This window comes from Microtus pennsylvanicus, chromosome 12 (genome assembly GCF_037038515.1).
Source record: "Microtus pennsylvanicus isolate mMicPen1 chromosome 12, mMicPen1.hap1, whole genome shotgun sequence".
Taxonomy (NCBI): Eukaryota; Metazoa; Chordata; class Mammalia; order Rodentia; family Cricetidae; genus Microtus; species Microtus pennsylvanicus.
Genome location: NC_134590.1, coordinates 63,762,933 through 63,770,093, shown reverse-complemented (window position 1 = coordinate 63,770,093; position 7,161 = coordinate 63,762,933).

Here is a 7,161-nt window from a genome sequence, read left to right as displayed (position 1 = left end):
CAAATAAACCCTTTCCTCTCCAAGTTGTTTGGGTGTGGTGTTTCATCAGGGCAATAGAAACCATAAGACAGAAATTGGTACCAGGACAGTGTGGTATTGCCGTGACAGACATGACCATGTTGTTTTGGGGAGGATTGGGGAAGGACTTCGGAACTCTGGAAAAGCCATTGTGTTGAGAGTTCAGAGACCTGTTCTGTAGGAGCCCAGAAGATAAGAACGTCGAGAGCAGTGCAGACAGTGGAGGCCTGGCTTGTGAGGTTTCAGAAGAGAGCAAAGACTCTGCTGGGCCGTTTGTGTGCCGCGTCTGTGGTGTCTGGTCAGCTGGGGCTGAAAACAGTAAACTGTGATTAACACTAAAGCACAACCTTTGCTTCGCTGGGACAATGGATGCTGGTTAGCTAGAGCTACATGTTCGCTGTGAGTAACAAGAGACCAGCATCACCGAGGAGAAATCTTCTGGGAAGTGTTTTCTGAGAGCGCAGAGATGCTGGATTCCAGAAGCAGCCAACGTTGTACCCATGCTGACCGCTGAACTTGGTCATGTGTAAGTCTCCCAGATACTGGTTTTGAAAGCCTGAAGGGGTCAACTGAAGGTCGGGACTAGGAGATGCCAGTAGAGGCCAGTGGAGAAGGTGAAACCTCTGTAGCAGCCGAAGGAAGACCCAGGATTGAAGGGGTCGTGGAGAGAAGTTGAAACTTGGTACCATGAAAAGAGCCAAGGAGAGGCTATTGGTGAAAGAGCAGCCCAGTTGCAGCAGAAGACCCCAGATTTTGGAGATGCCAATACCATGGGACAACTGCCAAGAACAGCAACAGCCATGGAGTAAAGCTGGCCTGAGCCCAGAAGACAATCTGAGTGTGCTGCAAAAGGCAGAGCCAGGAAAATGGCCCAGGCCCTATGGAGGAGTCCAGAAGATTCTGAGTAGATCCGAGATAGTGGATAATTAGAGATTATATTGTTGGAATTTGAGTTTGCTTCATTCTGATTGCAACTGTGCCCTGGTTCTTCCTCTTGAAATAAGAAAGTATTTAACTTATTTTTGACTTTATAACCATAGTTTAGAGATTTGGGATTTTAAAAGAGACCTCGGCCTTTTTTTGAGATTGAACTTTTAAAGTGTTTGAATTTTTAAGACTGTGGGACTCTAAGTTTATAAAATGCCTTCTATTGTGTTGTCCATAATAATGTGCGATCTTGGGGATGAACAAGAAAGAAAAAGTGTGGCTGAACAGTGAGGTGTTTGTCCATCTGTCAGGTTGACAAGAGCTCAGCTATACTGAGTAGTTTTATGTCAACTTGACACAAGCTAAAGTCCCCAAGAGAAGGGAACCTCAATTAAGAGAATGCTGCCATAAGATCCATCGGAAGCCTGCAGGGTATTTATTAATAAGTGATTGATGGGAGAGGGCCCAGCCCATTGTGAGTGGTGCCACCCCTGGGCTGGTGGTCCTGGGTTCTATAAGAAAGCAGGCTGAGTAAGCCATGGGGAGCAAGCCAGTAAGCAGCTCCCCTCCATGGCCTCTGCATCAGCTCCTGCCTCCAGTTTCCTGTCCTGTGTGAGTTCCTGTCCTGAATTCCTTCAGTGATGAACAGTGATGTGGAATTTTAAGCTAAATAAACCCCTTCCTCCCCAAGTTGCTTTGGTTTATGGTGTTTTAGCACAGCAATAAAAACCCTAACTAGGCCAGGTGGTGGTGGCACATGCCTTTAATCCCAGAGGCAGGCAGATCTCTATGAGTACAGGGTCAGCTTGGTCCACAGAGTGACTTCCAAGACAGGCAGACTGTTTCACAGAGAAACCCTGTCTCAAAAAAATCAAAACCAAATCAAAACAAAACAAAATGCAAAACTCTAACTTGGACAAAACAGGGTCCTCATAGTCAGCCATGGCTTTGCTTGCTCCAGCTGACCCACCTCCCCAAGATGCACCTAACCTTGACCAACCCTAGCTCCCAAACTTCTTCTGCCTATCCTCCACTTCCTTGCCTAGCCCCTGGCTCCACCCACTCCTGGCCAGGTGGGGCTAGAATCCTGTGACTTTCCATCTGGTCTGTATTTGCATGCTCCTTGCCCTGGCCATTTCCTTGGGGCCCGTGGGATTCATCTCTAGCCAGTTCTCTTGCCAAGCAGTACCCAAAGGTCAGAGGCCCAGATCACACCAGACATCACAGGTCAGAGGTGGGCAGGCCGAGGGCAAAGGCAGGAGTGCAGAAGTGCTGGGTGCCACCAAGGTCCTGGAGAACAGCTGTGTCCTCGAGTAGTCTGAGATGCACAGAGATGCACAGAGCATATGGGATGAGACCCTGCAGAGAGCCCAAGGGGTTTTCAGGATATATTGCCTGGGGTGTCTGGGGGTTCACAGGACAGATGGGAGATAGCAAATTGGGTTGCACTGTCTGGTTCCCAGTGGGCAAGAGTCAGCAATCTTGCCAAGAACACAGCTGAGACCTGTAGGCTAGGAAAGAGCACCTGGGAAGCTGACCTTTCCTTCTGCAGGGCCTCTTCTGGTTTTATGTGATGTTGAGCACTCTGATCAAGGTAAGTGCCCACTCTGGGAGACCTGGGCCAGTGTCCCCATTTGAAGAACCTGCTTTCCAGGGCCCCTTGGCTAAGCCTGAATCCAGGGTGCAAGGGTCAAGTCAGGCCCAGGATGGATAATGGGTGATGGGCAATGGGTAGAGGATGGGGGCAAAGCAAGACCAGGAGGGGTCAAAAAGCCTCTGATTTTACTCAGTGTGAAGCTGGTCCAGAGAAAATGGACCAGAATAGCTGGCCCTGGGCCCTGCTTGGGTGTTGTCCTCACAGCTGGGCCACTGTTCACCCACCATGCATACAGATTACCTCAGCCCTACCCACTGCCGTCCGTCATGGATGTCCCCCCTATCTACCCCACAAAGCTGGGGAAAGGGCTGTCGGGACAAAACAGCCAACAGCCCTACCCACTGCCGTCCGTCATGGATGTCCTCCCTATCTACCCCACAAAGCTGGGGACAGGGCCCTGTGGTGCCAGGCCTTGTCTGGCAGCCTTATTCTGATGGACATCAATGGAAGGACAGGCAACTAGTATGAGGGTCATTTCACACAGGGCTTTCTGGGGAGGGGCTGACAAGCATGTTCTGCAATGGGATCCTGGAGGACCAGAGTAACCCCCAGTCAGAGCATGCTGAAGTCAGAGAAGGAGCAGCCTGCATCCTGGGCATTGAACAGTGCCTTGCTTTAGAAGAGAGCGGGTCTGCCTAGGTGGAGGCCCTGCCCACAGTACCCTAAAGCCCCACAGGCTCTCAGCTTTGGGAAGAGTGCTAAATGCTAGGACCCACCATCTTTCCACCCTGTTAGTGTTAGATCATTCCTTGTGGGCAACCTTTGCTTCTGGACCCAACTAATCCAGACATCAACTGTCTTGGCCCAAAGCCCCTTGTTCCTGTCCACTTGGTGGTCATCACTTTGGGGCCTCTTAGATGCTCTGCATGCTACTCATGGGTCACCCAGCGTTCACTTATCCCCACCTCCACCTCAGCAGACTTGGGGTCCCCAAGGGCAGATGGCCTGAGTTCTGACTCGTTAGTTCCTCTCAAGTGAAGAAGACATGCAGTTCAGATTAATATAAACACAGAACGCCCACTGTGAGTAAAGGGGAGCCATTCCTTATCCTGCTCACACAGCAGTCAGGAACACATGAGCCATAAACAACAGATTAGAAAATGATTTACATGGGGTGTGAGGGTCTGGGGGGAGGAGGGAAGGGAAACTGCAGCTGGGATTAAATAAATTTATTAAAAAAAACAAAATGATTTACAATTCTTGTCTCATATAAAACTATAATTTCCAAACTATGCAAAGAGCCCTTACAAATCAGTAAGAGAAGGCACTCACTAAGTTAAAAAAATGAATGGGGGAGGGGGCTGAGAAAGTAACACGGGGGTGAACACAAAGGTCATGACAACATGCATGGAAATGTCATATGAAGCCATTACTATGAACAATGAATTTACACACTAAAATGGTTGAAGGGGTTGGGAAGATGACTCCGTAGCTAAATCACTCGCTGTTCGATAAAGAACCGACATTCAGATCCCCAACACTCACAAGGCAGGTGGGCGTGGAGGCAGAGACAGGGACTCCCTGGAGTAAACTGGCTATTTAGACAGGCCAAACCAATGGGCTGCAGATGCACTTGAGAGACCCTGCCTCAGTATACAATATGGAGAGAGGCCAAGGAAGACACTCAGTATCAAGCTCAGGCTTCCACACTTGTGTACACATTTACACACACACCTGTACACAAGTACACCACACACATGAAAATGTATACACACACACACGCTCGTACAAATGTGCCCACCCATGGGAACATGCATATACACATGTACAACACACACGCACGCACACACATGCACAGAGCAGGCAGGCAATATGAAGGTGTACAACTCTGGAAGTGATAGAGAAGCTATGGAAAGCACGGGTTCCATATCTCCACACGCCTGGATTGTGGCACTGGAGGACGTCCATGTTGAGGGCTGTGGGGGACAGGTACTGAAGATGAGGAGCATGGGACTGTCTCCCCAGATGGTTCACAGCTGTCTTTGAACTCCACCCCTGAGAATCCAAGCCACACAGCTGCTCACCCGTGACAGCCTGCTGACCCAAGACCAGCCATACACCAGAGCTCAACAGAAGCTGTGAGTAATGGGGCTTCATCTCCAGGCTCTGTGGGACCCCAAGGACATCACAAGATAACTGTTTAAACAGAAGACACTGCCTGTGGGAGGGGACAAGCCAGGATGACGCACACCAGGCCAGGCCTGACAGGGCCTGTGACCTTCCACCCTTCTGTATTTCTTGGATATTGTTCAAGGTCATCTATGAACAATCTATTAGGTATTTCTAAGTCTTTACACATTGTCCCGGTAGGTTTTTGTCACCTCAACAAAAACTCAGACATGTCTGAGGATTCTTAACTGAGCAATTGCCTCCATAAGATTGGCCTGACGGGGCATTTGATTAAGAACTCACTATAGGCGGTGCCACTCCCGGGGAAGGTGGTCCTGAGTTGTTTAGGAAGGCAAACTGAACAAGCCAAGGAGAGCAGGCTAGTAAGCAACATCCCTTTACGGCCTCTGCAGCAGTTCCTGCCTTGAGTTCCTACCCTTCTGACCTCAGTGATGGAGCGTGAGCTGAGAGTTAAATAAAACCCTTTCTTCCCCACGCTCCTGAACATGGTGTTCTTTCACAGAAGACACTAAGATATTACATAATACCCTTTGGCTCCTGTGAGAGGTGGAGCCTGGGGAGCAGGAGGCAGCCATGGCCACTTGGCTAAGTAGGGTTCAGGTCTGTGTGGTGGCTGGGAGAAGGGAAGCAGGTATGGACTCAAGTAGTGTTGGTACGGGAAAAAGATTTAAAGTTCCCAGTTTGGTCAGGACTATGATGACCCAGGCTACCCTTGCCTGGGAATCTGTAGAGGCCTGCAGGGCTCAGGGTCAAGGTGGGAGCAGGCCAGGCAGGAAGAGGCTCTCACAGGGCCAGCTGGGCGTGAGTGGTACTGCGGAGGGACTGGAGATCCCCCCTCTGGGGCCTGGGCTCAGGCCCAGCAGAGCAGATGGTTTTCTTTACTCAGAGAGAGCCAGCAGTCAGAGGAGGGACTGGGCAGCTGGCCTTCCTCCATCCTTCCGTTTTAATAGTTGTTTTTTGCTGGAAAATCCATTTCCAGAGTCCCTTTGGGCTCTGACCCAGAGCAATGGGGAGCAGAGGGTGTTTTCTGGCCTCCTTGGGCTCATTCTGGGCTCAGCGTGAGGCCAGACTAGGGTGACCACAGAGAGGAGAGTCTAGCAACTGCTGTGCCCCTGCTCAAACTGCCTCAGAATATCTCCTCCTCCCAACTACTGTCCAAGCAGAGGGGTGGAAGATAGCTATAGAAAAAGATAGGTGCCTAGTCCCTGAAGCTCGGTCTCTTGTCTACTGTCCTCAGGTCCTGGTTTGCTCCTAGTCCACCATGCCCAAACTCTGCCCTGGGCCTGAAGAGCAGCCTCTCACTCCTGCTCCAGGGGCTCAGCTCTGCTCCTGTTGCCACAGGGCCCTTGCATGCCCTACCATTTGGGTATCTTGGCCCAGTCTTTCTAGAACAGGTGTTACCAAAGGGCCTAAATACAAATCAACTCAGTTTTTGCCCCATGACTTGTGCTTTTTGATTCTACTTGAACAAACTACCGTCTCTGACAGTCATTCTGTAGCTTCACCCACCGAAAGGTGAAGCTCTTTGATTTGTTCCCCTCCTCACGAGTGTGGGTACATGTGTCTGCAGGTGGAGAGGACAGGGCAGGATGTTGGTCACCTTCTTCCATCACTTTCTACCTTGCTCTCACAGAACAGGAAGCTCCCTGTTTTGGCTAGGCTTGCTTGTCAGTTCCCCAGCTCCACCTGTCCCTTCAATGCTGGGGCCACAGGCACATGCAGCCATGCCTGGCTTTTCACATGGTGGTGATTTAAACACAAGCCCTTGTGCTTGCAGAGCAAGTACTTACACTGAGCCACCTCCCCGGCCGCCACCTGCTTCTACCATGTCCTAGTCGACATTATCTCTTATAAATCTGGTCCCTTAAGAACACAGCTGATCCCTGGGAATGCTGAACTTGTTCACTCTACAGTTCTACATACAAGGCGTGTCTCTAGCTTCAACATTTCAGCATCCACACAGGCAGTGTCTCTTTGGTTGAGCCCCAGGCTGGACGAATGGTGCTATGCTCAGACTCTTTCAGGAATCACTGTCAAATCAGTTCAGTGGATCAGAGGCCACACTTGAAGATAGTGTAGTGGAGGAGACCGGAAGCAGAACCGTACACTGCCTGGTGCTCTGACTGTGTGCTAAGACTTCTTTTTAGTAATAATTTTCTGTTGCCATTTCCTTTGTGAGTTTGTCTAAAATGTCAGGACAAGTGCTGCCGGCCCAGGAGTTTGGGCAGAAGAAGTGGTCAGAGCTGTGCAACCCCTACCCAGTCCTCCCTGCAAGTTAGGTGGCCTCCCCAACTCAGGGCCCTGTTCCCTGAAGACAGTGGGGAATGCAGTCCAACTTGCTGCTGCCCTCTTCTGGGTCTCCCCAGGACTGCCTGCCTGTTCCACAGAAGCCAAGCCAGGCCCTGGAGGTCATGACAGGCAGGACCAGA